Source organism: Clupea harengus, chromosome 6, assembly GCF_900700415.2.
Source record: "Clupea harengus chromosome 6, Ch_v2.0.2, whole genome shotgun sequence".
Lineage (NCBI taxonomy): Eukaryota > Metazoa > Chordata > Actinopteri > Clupeiformes > Clupeidae > Clupea > Clupea harengus.
Genome location: NC_045157.1, coordinates 21,055,601 through 21,074,039, shown reverse-complemented (window position 1 = coordinate 21,074,039; position 18,439 = coordinate 21,055,601). Strand labels below are relative to the sequence as shown.

Here is an 18,439-nt window from a genome sequence, read left to right as displayed (position 1 = left end):
ACTTGTCCTACATTCCACAGTCTGCGACCTGTTTTCCAGGGGAAGAAAAGAACATGCTGCATCCGCACCTGGACAAGTCGGAGCAGAGCAGAGTCTGGAGTGCAGCAGCAGCAGCTCACACTCGCCAGTGCTGTGCTAGCGTGTCCCTCCCTAAGGGCAGTACTCTCCCTGGAATGTGCATCTGCACTACAGCAAGACCTTAAGACCAGATGCGCTGCCGCGATGCGCACACACACACACACACACACACACACAGAAAGTAGGGCCCACAGTAGAGGAGAGCGAAAAGGTTGGCAAAAAGAGTTGAAAGAAGTCATCTACAGAGGGAGGAATAAGGACCAAGGAGAGAGTGAAAGGAAAGAGAAAGAAAGAATGGAAGAAAGAAAGAAAGAGGGATAAAGAGCAAGGGGGTGGACGAGTGAAAGAAAGCAGAGGTATAATTAAAGCCAGAGCATGTTCCACTGGAGGAACACTGCAGTAATGATCCTTTCTTTCGCATCATCCGACATCCAGCCCAGCCCAGCCCAGAGGAGAAGACGCTAAGGGCGTGTTCTGCAAACCTCAGGCTTGGGCGAGAGAGAAAGAGGGCAGAAATGAGAGCCAGAAGCAAGGATATGTAGTCATGAAAAATGTTGAAAAGGAGAGGCAATTTACCAAGACCAACCCGAGCCTTCAGGCTCTCTCTCTCTCTCTCTCTGGGTCTTTCATGCAGTACAATATCTTCAGTCTAAAATAGCAGCAGGTCATCTGCTCACGGTTTGGAACAAATGTTTTATTCATGTTGGAAGATTATATTACCACGGCTTTGAATATGGCGCTGGAAATAATCATTACTGGCGTAATTTCTAGATATACGTCCTTGAAATATGAATCCAAAAAGCACACTCTACACTGTGCAGTACAGGAAGAGACGGTCATCACAAAGACCGCAAGTACACAGTGAGAGAAAGAGCAAGTGACAGACAGAGACACAGGTCAAGAAAGGACAGAGACTAAGTGCTCATATTAGTAAACTCATTTTCCATGAGGACACTCAATAGGGCATGCTGTTGCTTTCTGGGTTTAGAAAGGGTTTCCAGTCCAAAAAAGGGCTTCCGATCGCTCAACCATAAAAGAGGCCCGAAAGGTTGGATGACGATACGATGCACCCAGGGTTAAGTGGACAGTGGACAGTGGATTCTGATCCTGTAATCCTTTTAATGTAAAAGTGCAAATGCATAGGATGCAACAAGCAAAGACAGCCATCAGGGCAACGAGGCAGACAAAAAGGCAGACCCCCACCATGCCGGGGGATTGTGGGAAACTTGCTGACCAGGAGGAGCTGGAGGCCGGGTCTGCAGAGAACAATGTCTGGCATCTGAATAAAGACAGCAAAGAAAAGAGTCTCCTCAGTTAATTTCCATTCTGCACAGGCTAAATAATACATGCACGCTTGAAAGAGGGGGAAATGCTAGTCTTCTCATTCCTGATTCATGGCAGTCTGTCAGAAATACAGCCGGGGTGAGAGGAGACCTGAGAACATCTTTATGTGGAGTAGAGCGGCACAGGCGAGAGCTTGGAGGCCATTTTCAAGGAGGAGGGGGTGCTGATGACTTCTTCTGTTACAGTCCAGCAGCGTGACTTCATATCTCTGATTCTTTCTCTCCGCACAGTCACAGACAACTGGGGGGAATTCTGTAGGAATTTGGGCTCGGATTGCTTCAGTTCCGGCAGAGCGGTGTCGCCAGAGCCGATCCTCAGCGTTCCCACAGCGAACCCGGTACTCGCCGCGGCCACAGTGGATTTCACAGACAAAGGCAGCGCCACACTGGCACCATGTGAACTCTGAGATGAGTCACGGCTGTCACAACCTCTCAGTGATATAGGTTGCAGGCTAAATACCCATGCACTTCTCCTTCTTTTCTTCCTCTCCTTCCTTTTCCCCCCCCCCACATCTTCTCTCTGGGAGGCTTTGCATACATTCGGGGTTGCCTCCTCCTTCATGAGAGCAGATAGGAGAGATGTCGACGCCTCAGAGGATTACACCAAGGCTGGAGCAGCTGTAGTCATCGTCATTCGCTCTTTTCTCTCCATTTCTTTCTTTCTTTCTTTCTTTCACTAGTCACTCCCTGTCCTTCTTTCCAATCCTGCCTCGATGACTCACATAGCCTTCTAGTGGCTCCAAATGTTTAGAGCTATAGAGTTAAAACTGGTTTATCTTCACATGAACATATGTTTTATATATTTTCTTTTTCTAAAAAGGTCATTCATAAAATTTTTACAAATTCAATAAACCCCAATTCAATAACAGATGGGGCAAGCTGAAAAACGAAGGAGACAAAAATATCCACGCTTCAAAAGCCAGAAAAGAGAGAGATAGAAAAAAGAAAGAAAAGGAAAATTAACAATGCAATGTCAAAACAAATTTCAACAACTGTGAAAGACTGGCTCCGATGGAGCCTGAGTAGGCCAAACAGTCCATCCTGGCCAGCCTGAAGCTAGGCTACTTTAAAGAGAAACTTTCTCCTTTCTTCTTTCTGATGTTGAAAGCTGAGCTACATTCGCCCTGCTTGCATACAACCACCCTGATGCAGGGAGCAGGGAGAAGGCTTCAAGCCCTTCAAAGCTACGCAGAGGGAGGGGGGCTGGGACAGCCTTCTTCACAGATGTAAATTCTAATTCTAATAATTATGATCCGAGCTGGGGCGCGGAGCCCAGGCGATGAGTGGACGAACGTCGGACGAACGTCAGACGAACGTCAGACGACCGTCGCATTTGACTGCTCGTGAGGAGGGTTAATTGGCACGGACGGAGACACTGCTGTGTGCATCCTTTCCATGTTGTCGGGGGCGGGGGATTGGGAGTTAGCTGTTTGCAGTGGAGTTGCTCCTGTTGTGTTGCCAACAAACACCACATGATGAAAGACAAACATAGAGAGCACAGATAGTGGACAGAGACAGACAGACAGACAAGGAAGAAAGAGAAAAAAAAAGACAGAGAGTGAGGGAAGAGTAAGGGAGAGAGAGAGAGAGAGAGAGAGAGAGAGAGAGAAAAACAGACAAACACAGTTCTCTAAGAGAGAAAAGGCTTTTCAAGTGTACAACCCTTGTACTGGGCCCAAGAGGCAGCGGGTCTAACTCAGCTGTCTGGAGATAAAGACAAGCCCCACATCTCTGGCACCTTGTTGGTTTTTGAAAAGATGCTAAAGAGTTTGGAATATTAAACAGCTACCCGTGAAATCAAAAGGATTTGAAAGAGAAGTGCTTAAAAAAAAAAAAAGGCGGGTGATATCACACTATCTCTGTGAGAAGGCTGACGTGACAGCGAGAGTGTATAAAGGCGGGAGAGAAAAGAAGGCTTTGAGGAGGGGGGGGGCGGTATCCCCCCCCCCCCCCTTGCTCATATCTGAGCTGTGCATATGCAGAAGATATTATTCACTAATCAAAGTCTTCCCTTTCATATCAGGATTTATGATTCAAACTTGGAGGAAAAGAGAGAGAGCGAGAGAAGCAAGAAGCAGGCAGAGAAAGGACAGAAAGACGGAGAGAGGGACCCAGAGACAAACAGAGAGAGAGAGAGAGAGAGAGAGAGGTAGAGAGAGAGTGAGAGAGAGAGCGAGAGAGAAGAGGAGGAAGAGGGAAAGTAGAACATGAGGAGGCTTTTCAGGACATCCATCACTTCACACGGGTTTGAAATCCACTGCCTGACAACGATGATCTGTGTCTCAACGTGTGCCTGGAATGAAAAATTCACGCCGCGTTCTGTGACTGGGGTCTTTTTCATCTGTTGAACAGAGAAAACACCCTGCAAGCTTCCGACAATCAACCCATCAACGATCACCCGGGGGAAGAAGACGTAAAAACAATGCAGCACATTCAAAAACTGTAATCCAACTACCTGAATACGAATTCTTTGTTTTTTCTCTGAACACAATCGGCTCGGTTTTAGGAGTTATGGCTTATGAAACGCATGCGAAAATGTACCCTATCTGCAACTTCCCTTCGGGCAGCAGGTTGGTAATCAAAAACAATGGTAGGTTGAAAGAAGAGTCTTGAGATTTGTGTGCCCTTTTAAGTTCTCACAGGGGACAAAGCCCTCTACCCATCAACTGAAGGCCCGGCATCCCTTAACACATCTCAACAACCTGATTTATGTTGAACTCTTTCAATAACAGCCAGAGAGGTGGGAATATTTCTCTTCCTCAAGGCTTTTATTGCTCAAAAACAAGTGTATGGTGACAGGTAATAATGTGTATCGAACGAACAACCCCAGCAGTCCTCGGTAATGTAAACCCTATGGTTTGAAAAATTGATGCCGTTTGATTTCAGCTTCAAGAAAAACTGTTTCTCACACACACACACACAGTATTAAGCAAGGCTGCCAAGCAGCTAAGCCAGTCTCTTTCCGTCCCTTTAGAAAAGGATGGCATTTATCTAACAAAAACTCCTCAAAAAGAAACTGCTTATATGGCCAATTGTGGATCGCTTTCATAGGAAATGCTAATCAAAGGGGCGCTTCTCAAAACAGACTCCATGGAGAGGCGGCCTGGTGGGGCCGTTCCATTCAACTCAATGAGTGAGGCTGGGTGTTTGAAGGCTGGACAAGGACAAGAGGGAAGGCCAGAAGAATGACCTTGCTGGTGAGGAGGAGTCTATTTACACAGCAGCCCATGCTAAAGGGATAGGGTCACTCACACCAAAAGAGAGAGAAAAAAAAAAAAAGAATTTATAACAATCTGACTCACTCTACACCTGATTTCACAGTGTAGGTGCTCATTAAAAGACAAGACAGCACGCATACACACACGAAGGACCGGTAATATTTCAAGTCAGTCAGGGAGTCTGTTTATAGCATATGGCAGGTTTTCACAAGCCACACTTGACTGGCAGCAAACGCAGAGATGCACACACACTAATGGAGAAACAGTGGCCAAAACACTGCAACACATCCTGACTCTGCGGAGCATCTAATCCAAATCCTAGTCAACTCGAGAAGTATGGTGGGTTTTTTTCTCTCTCTCTCTCTCCAGCTAGCGAAGGTTTACAGATCATTAATAATCATGTCTTTACATTCATGAATATTCAGAATCTAGATCAAAAAGGAGGTGAAGTGAGGACACATAAATATATAATTATTTCTGAGCGCCCGGAGTCATTTGGGTGATCCATATAACTGGCTTGGGCGATTAGTGGACGAAAAAAAAAAACGTCCACATGCTGACCCCTCAAAAACCTCTCATGACCTGCCACACCTGGCACCGGCATCACTACAAATCCTCTTAGAGGCTTCAGCATGCTTCTGAGGGCCTGGGAGACTGGAGGGAACACAGCACAGCCCACCACAGCCATAGCCAACGCTCCAGAATGTTCCAGGGAGTAGAGGCCTGTGGCTACTAGAGTGAGGCAGCACATCACGTGTGTGTGTGTGTGTGTGTGTGTGTCTAGTTTCTGCGTAAACACCACTTTGGCTCTCACACAAAGTGCCTGGGTGTAGTGGCCTAAGTGTAATAAGGGTGGCTGTAAGGGAGCATAATTAGGGTGTTCTGAAGCAAAAATGATATAGAGGAGCACTTCAATCTAGCTAGATGATAAGGACAGGTTTTGTAAACAACAGCAACTAAAAAAGTGTGTGTCTCTTTAAACTCAGCAGGCAAAACAGCCATCAGCACCTCCCTGCAATCGGAGAGATAAACAAACATGATATTAACATCGCTATTCCAGGGAGACCTTTGTTCAAAGACCTCTTCCAGCATCCTTTGATGTTCACCCTTATAACTGAAAGCATATTAAACCTGTTTTTCATGGAAACTTCACCCAGCAATCCAAAGGGACTGAAATCTGCTTTTGTACAATAAGCAGATGGCCGAGGACTTTGTCATCGTCTTGGGGGGCTAGAGAGGTGGGTGGTTTGGGATGATGAGGGAGCTGCTTGCGTAGTTGGCTGTAGCTGTGAAGACCCTAACTGGAAGTTGTCAGGGTGGGCAGTAAACAGAAGCAATGACACTCTCACTCTCTCTATCCATCTTTCTGTACCAATGAGCCAGAGCAGCTGCAGGAGAAACAACCAGAGACGAGCAGGCGAGCTGCATCACTCTCTCCCATCATGGTTTTACTTCAGCCTGTCAAACTTTCCACCAGGCCTCCCCCAGACTTAATAACTATAGCTGACAGAACACAAGCATGACCGAACGCCCTTGAAACTTTAAAGGAGAATCTACTTCCATTGTTCAGTTTTGACGTCACAGTACCTTCCTTGTTACCTTCCTGGATGGAAATGCGACTGGGTAGAGTGGCGCAATCCAAAGGCAACAAATAAGAGAAGTCAGTTTAGCCTAGCTGTGGCTAACTCGCTTAAGCTCTGCACATTCTACTGTGGTGACAGGGTTAATGCAGTGCAAAGCTGTTGAGCCGTGAAAAGAAGGAGACTGACTTCACACCCTGGCAAGGGGGTGTGCAAGTGTTTGTTTCCTTGGGTGTGTGTGTGTGTGTGTGTGTGTGTGTGTGTGTGTGTGTGTGTGTGTGTGTGAATGTGTATGACAGTGACTGTGTACAAGGAATTACAAGGATAATGTACCTACACAGTATAAGAGCAGAATGTTCTGGAGATATGTCCCACATTTTGAGGAAGGACGAAAAAGAAGAAAAAGACAAGAAGGTAAGCACAGAGCAGCCAGAGATCCAATTCTTGCCCTTTGTGCGATGCAAAGTGACAAACGAAGGCTTTCTTGACCCCTGAGTACTTCATCAGTCTGTGGAGCCTGAGAGACACAAAGGCAGTAGACGAGAGGGCCATTGTGAAGGCAGGACAGGGGGAGTGTGATTATGAAGGAGCTGCCTGTTGGAAGGCTCTCCAGCCTCATCTCAAACAGCCCCCATAAAATCTGACTACCTACCCTCACACTGACAGCAAAAAGACAAAAAGGGCCTTTGTGCCAGATTTTACACCTCCTTTAGGGAAAAGAGTGGATTTACAATCCTAATAGTGCATGTTTTGTGTGTGTGTGTGTGTGTGTGTGTGTGTGTGTGTGTGTGTGTGTGTGAGAGAGTATGTCACTCGGGGCATCCTCGTAGGAGGAGAAACCTCTGGTTTGTTACACTGGAGAACTCCAGGCACTTACTTGTAAGGAGGCTATTAAAATGATTAACCAAGACATCATTCCAGAGAAAATGGAGGATATTTTAAGCTCCCTAAAAGAGGAAAAATGGCTGCCTCAGGACATTTCACTACACCATTGCCACACTAAACCTTGCTGTCTGAAAGACGAACCTTCTTCAGAATTATTCCACCCAGTCCTAAGGCTTGATCAATTCCTCACACTGACTTAGATACACTGCAGTAAATACATCGCCATTACATACACTAAAGCTAAATTGATACATGCCGTTCTCATCCTTGCGCATGGTGGCGCACGCTGAAAATTTCGCCATTTCTGCTGGTGCGTGGTGTGCTTTGGTGTCATTTTGGCTGGTCGCACACCTCCCGATTTTTGTAACCTGTTGCAAACGGCTGGCGCGTATGCAGAATGAAGGAGATGGAATCGTATCTGTGCATCTCGATGACCCCTCAATGTGCATAGTACCCAAATATCACATAGGGAGATTACTGCAACAACTGTACAAACGTTTGTGTGGTTTCCTAACATTATAGTCTTGCCAGACGGGGACCTGTGGGTCAAAACTTTGCATGTAGGCTGTGCCAAACGTAACGTGTTTTTCCTGATGAAAATCGCTAGGGGGAAAAAAAAACACTGTTCCAATGCAGTTGAGACAATTTCCATTAACCTGCAGTTAGGTAACAGGCTAGTTTTACTGGTGACTAGGAATAAAACATTTAGGACTCGCCCAGTTTAATCCACACATGAATACAAGTGATCCAGTTTAAGGGTCATGTCAGACAGTCTATTTCACTGTGCTCTATTTGGCACATTACCTTTTCTCATTGCTGCTTCCAGCTTTTACTGTCATGTATATCCCACTTTGCTGTAATTCAGCACAATTGACTTTCCAGCAGTGTAGATGGCATTTTTCTCGGCAGCGACACCTATCATTTAGAAGAAGACTGCAGCAACTCACATGTCGACCAAACACCGGGATAGAAGGTTTTGGCGCTGAGTTGACATCACTGTTGGCGTGTGCAATGACCTATGCGTCAACCATACCGGCTGCTTAACGCCTTTGTGCAGTCAGTAGTGGCAATGACACAGAAAGTAGAAATGTTTAGTCAGAAAAAGCATTAGACCATCCTAAAATGTCTCAACACAATGGGCCCTCATTCAATTGACGGGCAATGAGCAGAGCAACGAGCAATGTCCGTCGCGCATTAACCAAAGCCATCACGTGGCATGTGGGAGCACAGCGCTGACCCACCCATGTTTGTGCTTAGACCCTTGCTCATGGTAAAAACAATTAGCAAATTAGCTAAATGATTTTGCCAAGTTATTAAATAAGCTCATGTGCGGCAAGCTTTGCTCGTTGCTTTGTTCACTGCCTATCAATGAAAATAGAGCCTAATGTTCATGACTGAAAGGGCATAAAACTCAAAATCCCTAATGAACCATTTTACTGCCTCAAACTCACGAGGCTTGATTATGCAGGCAAAGTCAGTTCATGGGACACATGAGCAGGCAAAAGGGCAATCATGTGATTTAAAGCCTTTATTCCTGACTGCTATGAAACGACAACTGGGGAGGAAAAAAAAAATACATCCCAGATAATCAGCCCTGACAGCCCAGAGCAGTGAGTGTGGGCTGGGGGTTAGGGCAGCAGTGCCCAGTGGCAAGTGCGGACCTACCACACCTGCCCTATTCCTCCTGGTCCCCTGACCAAACACTGGCATTCTACCACACTTGGGGCACAAGCCAGAGGGGGAGGGGGCCACTCTGAGACCACTCTGAGGCCACTGAGAGCCAGACCAGACAAGTCACACCAAAGACTAGGGCATTAAAGGGTGAGACGGAGGGGCGGTGGTTTTGGAAGGGGTGGGGTGGGGGCGGAAGAAGGATGGCTCCAGTGGCTCATGAAAGCCAAAGGAAAGAATGGCCCACTTTAATGGCTGCTCCTCTGCCTAGACAGCAAATGGACTTCAATGCTGCCAAAGGCCCTATAGCCTCAGTCCTGGATTCTAATTTCCAAGTCAACACTACTTTTGTAATTAGCATTTTTTTGGGGGATGTAACAGATCAAGCAGATCTGGTGGATTTATCTGTAGACTGGGAATTAAATATGTGTGTAGAAATAGCATCTTAAAACTACAATGCATTTCCATTTAAAAAAAAAAAAATGTATTATACACAGAAAAAGATTAATTCCGCAAGCTATTGATTCCACAGCGGCCAACCTCTCATTGTCATATGCAAGTATTCATACCCAACAACCTAGCTTAAGTATTATAACAACAGGGTGCACTACAACCATCATACAGATACTTAACGACAACTCCTTTGTGAGCATTTTGTTAGGGGTTGTCAAGTGGGCATCTTCCTTTATCAGCATTTCGATGAATTTGGTCCACTGCACCTCCAGAAGGCTCAACAGTGGTGTCTGGTGTCCCAGACCCACCCCTTGCTATTCTTTCAAATTGTATGCGCTTTTAAAATGTCCTAATAGATCTTCTATGTGTTGCTACCACCGTAAGTTTTGTTTGGTTTGGTTAGTAACTGGCAATGTGTGCATAGCAAGCTAGTTACAGCCACGTTTCTGACCACCTGCAGTAGGGTTATTTCACTGCCAGGCTCATTAATGTTTGCTATAGTTCCCCTCAGCACATAAAAAACATATGATCACACTTCAGACCTAGTCTTTTTAGGCTTAAGAATCTCTGGAGTGCTGTCACTGCCTCCATGTTTTCACTGACTAAACAAACCCACATTCGTTGCAGGCTGCACCTGCACGCTTGCCGCTGAGAGACTGTTGCAAACTTTGGTTGATGCTGAACAGTATTTAACAAGGGTTTTTTAATGCATGCTACTCAACTCATGGTTTTAATGATAATTCAAATTTGAAATATTATTAACCTTCGAAAATCTTATAGTGAAACCGGTAATCATTTCATCCCTATTCTCTACATTATGCCAGTATCATCCATTGCCTTTGAACCTGATGACCATGCCTTTTAGAATGCTATCTAACAGAAGAACAACAGTGTTCAATGCTGCCAATGGCCCTTTACCCTCAGTCCTGGATTGGAACGGGTGGGTGAGGGGCCAGGTCTGGCAGACCACGAGACAGCAGGGATGACAGCAAGCTTGCAAAGGATGCCCATTCATTTCAGAAGTCCCTGTACCTCCACCAAGTCTGGTCACCACCAGCTGGGCTACAGAACAGTGCTGGCAAGTCTGACCAGCAGTTGGTTTCCAAGAATGCTTGAAAAAATTATATATTTGTTCTTTTGCTATTCACAACCAAAGATAATGAAAAAGTGAAGAGTAAAGGACAACAGCAGAATTGGCTAGTGTGTTTGTGCTTTGACATGGGTGTCAGTGAAAAGATCAGCTTTCTGGCAGGCTGGTGAAACTCTGCATTCTGGGATTGAAATAAGGGCATAGAGCACAGTATACGAGCCTATTATTGGTGTCCATGATGGGCGTGTGAACTGGGCCGTGGAGACAGGTGCCCAGAGGATGACACAGTGAGGGGCTCAACAGCCAGGACAAACAATCCCTCAGGGCCTCTGGGGCCAAAAGACCCCCACCGGCTCCACAGCACCGATAGGGCATCACAACAGCCTACATATTCAGGCAGGGAATGGCCATGCAATATTTGTACTTGGGTTTTTTTATATGTAAAAATCGTATTGCTTATTAAAAACACAAACAAGCCCATGTGATATCTGCGCCACTGCACTCTCCCGAACATTTCATTTCCAGCCGAATGCTTGCTGGTGGGCTGGTGGGTTTGATATTTCACAGTCCTATGATCAAGAACAGGGCAGCCCAGTCCACAATATCTGTTTGTCATTTGGTCATTTGGATGTGATCGCAATGCCTTGAGCCAACAAACTGCCATCTCTTAGAAAACAATTTGTCTTTGACCCTGAGGAAAACAAACCCGTTCCTGAGAGATCCACTACTGGCAGTACCAGCACGCCCAACGCCATTCCACTCTGGAGGATGGCAGCATGCCCCTGCAGCCAGCAGAACCTACAGAAAGGCCATTGTGCAATGGCGTGCTGAGATCAACCAGGGCATTCAAACCACTCAAATAAATCCAACACTGCTCTGAAAAAAATGTTGGGCATGAAAAATAAAATCCATAGCAACAGCATTAACTCACAAACAATGATGAGATATCTCCCATGACAAAAACTCCAAGAATACAAGCACTTATCCCACCACCAATCGTCAACTTCACTCAACCTCCACAGATCATTGTCCTGCAACATGGTCAGCATATTGATTACAAGGGCACCATAAAACTTCAGCTGTCCACAGGTTTTATTGATCCTAAAGGCCCCAGATCCATTAGACGGCTTTATATTCACAGCACTTGTGTGTTCTTAAGAGAGAAAAAAATATTACAACAACTAAACGCTTATATTGGCCTTCAAAGCTCCACGGAGCCCTGTTGTCAGGAACGTGACTGAGCAAGATTATCAGCGCTGTCCAGAGCCCTGGCGACGTTGTTACTTAGCCAGTGATCCTAGTGTCCGGGCCATCACAGCAATCCAAATTGCCATAGTGACTTTTGCACTGGAGGGCTCCAGGAAGTGTCCAGCTATGAGCCAAAAGGGGCTGACTTCCTACATTAAGCTATTATAAGTCTCCGCAGGGAGGCTTGGCTTTACACTCCAGACACAGCGGCAAAGACAAAACCGCTGTATGAGGCAAGTCAATCAGCAAGAACAAGTGGGGCTGACAAACAGCCACAAACCGCAACTCTGCCAGTCACTAATGCCATGTCCAGCCACGTTTAAAATGGCTGCAGCGATCCGCTGTTGAGTAAACACGTCAGGGTGCAGATGGCAAACCCTGAGCACTGTGGACAACAATCTGTTTGGGGTGCTGAAACACAAAAGTTTCAACGTGTACAAATGAAGACCAGGGTGCTGAAGCACAAAAGTTTCAACGTGTACAAATGAACACTGCAGGCAGTACATTTCTCCTTTTCCACAGCACTGCAAAACCTCATTACCAGTACGTTGGGTGCTGTATTAAAAATAGGCCTCATTATCAGGTAGAGTGAGGGCTAATTTGCTCTCTCCCTGCTTCTCCCCAGCTTTCTTTGTGCTCCAAACCTCTCTGCTGCCAAATTCACCATCGAAACTCCCTAAGTCCCTTCCATTGTAATTAGTCCATAGCAATATCATATGCCTCTTAATCAAAGCACACTGTGCGCCCCAGCTGTCTCAAATGGTTATACAAAAAAGTTACAAAAGGAAAGGAAAAGGAACTGATTCAGTATCTACATTATAATGCTACAGTTAGAAATACTTCCAATTGCCAAGAGAGCACTACTTTTGTAAAAAATATATATACATATATAACGTGACACAGATCAAGGTTATCTGGTGGATTTCTGTGTAGACTGGAAATTAAATAAATGTGTTGAAATAGCAACTAACATTAATAGCCCAACAACACAACATTGTTCTGAATTCCTGAAACATTGTTGGGGACAATCTTCAAACTACAATGTGTTTCCAGTTTGTTAAATAACCCATCAGTTGCACAATAATGTCAAAATAAATGTTAACCATGAACCTGATGACCATGCCTTTGAGAGAGCTAACAGAAGAACAACAGTGTTAGGGTTAAGCCAGCAATGGCAACAAGTACTCCTAGTGCCTCAAATCCCAGTGGAATGAGCGTTTTGGCCATTCACTGTGGCAGTCATGAGGTTAGCTTTTCCGATGAGAGGTTAGTGTGAAATGTACACAGACGTAAATACACAGTCAATCCGTGGGAGGATAGTCTTGTTTGCTAAATCAGATGGAAATGAGCCCGTAAAGAATTTCCTGGTTAACTTCAGTTGGAGACAGTGTTAATTTCGTTGACGAAAACTATGACGAAAAATATTCGTTAACGACCTTTTTCCCGTGACTAAGACGAGACTAAGACGTGACGAAAACGGATCTTTATAAATAAAAACTATGACTAAATCTATTTTAACTTTCGTTGACGAGACGAGACGAGACGAGACGAAATGTTGGTGGTTGACTAAGTCACACTTGTTTTTTTTTTCTAAACTTGTATGCACATCATTGGTTGAATGTTGCCCGGTCCTGTATCTATCCCTCCTCCACTCTCTGAGATGGCCAGACATGCAAGTGACGCCCTATGGCTGAACGTTCTGATGGCTGAAGTTCAAGCACTCGGTACTGGAAGACAAATAAGAATAGATATCTGGACAGTCTTTAATTATAACTTGACAGAAAATAAAGCACAATGCACCACAATAACCGGAGAGAAACCTTGTGGCTTCAAAATAGGTGGGAAGAACACAACAAGAGGCACCTGAAAGCGCACAAGACAACCCTGCCATTTATGCCAAGGTAAATGAGCTAGTAACTGTCAATGATAATTAGCTAATGTTAACTAGTTATTCGAATATATTAGCCAACGTTAAGTTAACTTCAAAGGGGCAGTCGAGTGTATAGGTTGTGTCAGCTTGGATAACTAGCTAGTCATTTTCGATTGAAACCTCCCGTTTGGCTGGGCAAATGAGTTCCAAAACTTTTAGCTAGCTAACGTTGGCTAACTATGAGGTAGCATAGCTAAGTTATACTAGCTAGTTATCGATAGCTAGTATAACTTAGCTATGCTTACCTTGGCATAAATGGCAGGGTTGTCTTGTGCGCTTTCAGGTGCCTCTTGTTGTGTTCTTCCCACCTATTTTGAAGCCACAAGGTTTCTCTCCGGTTATTGCGGTGCATTGTGTTTTATTTTCTGTCAAGTGTAGTAAACACATTGCAGAATGGACTATAGGACAGGCCACGCATGACATTAATCAAGAAAAAATAAATGAATATGTGATTGGTTTACATATCCTTGTCTATTTATGCAATTGTTATTATCATTGGCACTACTTTCAACTCTCAAACTATCCGTCTAGCTAAATACTGTATGTTGGTTATCAGATTGCACAGCAATTCATATGTGGTTGATTTAACTAAGGCCAGGTAGGCATAGTAGTTGTATTGTGTTATCAGATCATTTGAATCTTCAAAATCTAGACTTGATATTCTCTTATATTTTAATGATAATACTGTTAATTAAGTATTGCCTTAAAATTATTATTTACATTGAATTCATTGGAATTCAGCTGTAGGCATATACTAGGAGATCTGTATCTTAGAGACTAATTGCATCCACAGTTTACGTACTGCAAGCTTGACTATTATGCAGTTGTAGACACAACACAAGGGGTCCCCGGGCCTGAGAAGGGATGGAAAGGAGTTTAATGTGACTATAAGATGGACTTAACTTTTAGTTTAATGTGACTAAAACTAGACTAAAATGTAATGAGACTTCGTCGACTAAAACTAGACTAAAATGTTCTGAGTTTTCGTCGACGAAAACTAGACTAAAACTAAGCAGGATAAAAATGACTAAAAGTGACTAAAACTAATATGCATTTTCGTCTAAAGACTAAGACTAAGACTAAATCTAAAATAGCTGCCAAAATTAACACTGGTTGGAGAGGAACCCATCAGCCTCCCTAATCTGAGCAAGATCTTTTAAGGAGCAGCAGTTGGAAATACCAGACCTCTTTTAAGTTCATGCTTACTTGATAATTCAGCAGTGCTGCATGACTCCATCAAGATGGAACCCACGGAAACTGTTAAAATCTTTGGCAAGTGTACTGCAACTTAACACTAGCTGTTTTCTGTTATAATTAATACAACTAAATAGTTTGATTTAAGCATAATTCACAAGTTAATACATGTGATAAGTCAGAATAGTATATTCTACAGCATTTTCAGAGGCAGGTAAATGATGGTGTCTTTCACGAGTCTTCTTTTGTTATGGACCCTACAGGAGTGACACTGGGCAACTATGCATCACAGTGAAAATAGAATAAAGGAGTCACTTTACAAACCTTTATTGACTTCAATACTTAAGTACTGAACAATAGGCTAAGTGTCAAATCACCATCAATGAGTTGTATAATTTCTATTTTGGCTAAAACTGCAATCTATGTCTATCTTCTGTCTATGGAACATTAACATCTGAATGCTGACATCATTCAGAGTGCCTCATCCAGGTTCATCATACAGTGTTCTCTCATTCAGCATGGTCTTCGGAAACTATCTACCTCACCTAAATGTGATTTCTAGAACGTGTATTGCATGACCAAAGCGCAAATACTTATTTCAAATGATAGGCCCTTGACGTTCTTTAATAGACATATTTCTTAGCTTGGGAACATTATATTTGAAGGGCATATCGGTAGGTAGTTGTTTGAGCTGGAAATTGTTAAACTTAAATCTGAAATTGAAACAGTAGAATATAGTAGGCTATGTCCACAGCGACACACAGTACCCAACAAGTTGTGCTATTGCATAGCTATTGGAAAATACGATTTTTTTTCTTCTAAAATCATAAGAGACAATATAGAAATGGACATTTCCACCACATCGGTAACACGGGAAGCTATAACCATACTGCAAAGTGCCCAACTGACTACGTTAAAGCATCCGAAAAGTTACGCACTTTCCTTCTAGTATTAATATTTGCATTAACAAATGATCCAGTTCAGCGGGGTTCACAGCCATGTAAATCATCAAACATCGTGAAAGGGCGAAGGCTATAATGATCGAACTGGTTCTCGAGCGAGGGAGATGACATATGGTGGCATCCCTGATTGCACATTTAGGGATGAATACATAATACCTTGTCTTATGGTGGTACACTGGGCAATACACGGAATTAAGTTAACTTAGAGATCCGATACTGAATGACTGAGTTCATACGATTGATTATATCGCCAGTGTCCACATAACGTTGAGGACTGAGGATAGATCTGACTTTCAGGTCACATCGTAACTGAATTTAGCCAGCAAAAATGAAGACCTCAACCTTCAACAAAATCAACAATTAAAAAACGTTAACGTTAGCTTAGTTTACCCTTAACCTGCCTTACAGTTTGGCTTGACTGCTGGAGCTAAATACTCTAAATACTACGTTCTCTAACTATGCGTACTGCAAGTTATTCATTTTCACCTCAAATTTCGCCCATCTTCTAGTTCATGAGCTGAGGTTAGCTGATTAATAACTTCGTGGCTAGCATCCACAGCAGTTGCAAGGACAGCCTGACTTAACTCCTCTTAACGTCAACTATGTGTCGACAGGAAAATAACTGGGAGGAGTGCGCTGCAACAACACAGCAACTTCACATGCATGTGTTTTTAAAGAGTTATCCATATTTGCCGGCCACTTCAAGTGTTAGCAAGCAATGTTTGATAATGCTACCGACTAGGAACGCCAAGTCAAAGACTGCAATGAGACGACATGTTAACATCGCTAGCTAGCATTTCTCAGCCAGGGGGGCAAACAGACTTTTACTGACCTGTTCGGCATGTAGTTTCTGCAATTTTGATGTGAGCTGCTGAAGAAATCTTAATCTCTGGAGGCTTAGGTGGGGATGAATTTGCTACAGATCAAGCCAGTGGTCTCGTTCTATGGGTGTTCCAATGCCTTCGTAGCTACATCAACATCTCAGTTCACACCAGTGTGAGCAGACTTACATTGCAAGCAACAAACTATGCTGTCTAAGAATCGCGAGATTATACGAGAACAGCGGGATTGGTCAGACTGCAGAGGGATCGAGGGAAGAAATGAATCTTCCAATCATCATCGAGATACCCACACGTTCGCCACTATCCTGCTTGCCTACGTGTTCTGACGTTGAGGTGTTTAATTGTTGATATTTCGGATATTTTAAAACGTAGGCTACTGTGACATTCACTTGTATATGTTAAATATGTATTGGTTTCATCAATAGACCTATACAAGTAAAATGCGTTTATGTAAACCCTCCATTCAAGTAATAATACATGGGACAAGTAATTATTGTGGATACATTGTCGTAATGTATATATTCATTTATGATAAATGTATCCACTCACAATTCACATGCCTTTTGTCATGTCAATTCGCTTATTAGGGTTACAACAGTAGGCGTTACTACCAATAACCTTTAGTAGCCTTCCAATAACCACTTTGTCACACTTGGTTTAAGTTGAAATTGCCTCTGTGTAGGGCTAACTATATATATATGGAGGAATGAATGTCTCAGAAATCCTTTGTTGGATAGATAAAGTTCCATTCAGAATGGGGAAAGAGAAGTATCTTAAAGATATTTGTAATTGAATCGACTGCATTAAAGGAAATATCCAGTGTTCTCTAAAGGCCCTGCACACAAATGCTCCAGTGTTTAATGTTTGACCACAATGTAGTGATGCAATGTATATGGCATGAATATATGTAAATAATTACCTTAACTTCTGGACAGTGCTTGAGGCCTCTCAACAATTTATGGGGAGTAAGGGCAGGCAGATTGGCATGTGAAGTTGAACCATATTTCATAACATAAACAAAGTTGCATTCAAACACATACACTGCATTACTATAAAACTACCACGTGAGACACATGTTTCATCTATAGTTTGCTTGAAAGGTATAATACTCACAGAAATTACGCATTTAGGCTATGACATATGCTATTCAAACTTTCTCCCAAAGTCATGGTTCCAATCCCAAATAATTTTGTCCATGGTTGGCGAGTCTGAAGGTCTGAGTCCGTTCAGGTCTAATATGGTGGGTGACTACTCTGAGCTCACGCAAAGAAGGGCTATTCAGATGCTCAGAAGATGTCTGCTGCCTGTTCTGATTCAAGTATAAAACAACCATTGCATTCATAACACAGCAAATTTGAGGGGTGTCCATCAGATGTTGCAGAATAAATTACCTTGTGGGCTGTTTATCTTCAGGTACCTAAAGGGCATAATAAATCTAGATCACTATTTAGACCACTGTATACTTGTATACCGAAATGTCATCTCCTGGGTGACTGAAATTTAAACCACAATAGTCACTATTATAGCTAAACATTCCATGGTGAGGTCCAATGAAACTCTTTGTGACTGAGATTAGGGTCACTGCATTTAATTACAGCACATGGCCTCAGGCATATCTTTACATAGTTTTTTTCCACACAAACAAAGATAACATGTTTTTAACCATCTGGCCATATACAGTAGAGTGACAGTAATGAATGGTTATGATAGTGTCAGACAGCATTTAAATACCCTAATAATAAATTGCATTAAAATGAATTGCATTAATACCCTTAAATGTAATTCAGTGTGAGTGATCTACCTTACATGATTTTTTTTGTTGTATGCTATTTGTCAATGTGATAAATGGTCCACGGGGATCCTTCAAGATGAATGAAACAGAAATTTTCATGACAAGCACACAAGATAAAAATCTATGAATCAGATACAGCGATGAATTATTACA

General features: G+C 43.3%; 1 protein-coding gene across 1 annotated transcript in view; it reads right to left on the bottom strand.

Annotated features, from left to right (window-relative positions):
- glceb (glucuronic acid epimerase b) overlaps positions 1 to 16,695 on the bottom strand; it is a 38,602-nt gene extending 21,907 nt beyond the window's left edge. The window contains exon 1 of the mRNA XM_012834739.3: positions 16,485 to 16,695. The gene's annotated coding sequence lies outside the window, so the exon portion shown is untranslated. The remainder of the gene's footprint in view (positions 1 to 16,484) is intronic.
- Between the last annotated feature and the right edge of the window lie 1,744 nt (positions 16,696 to 18,439).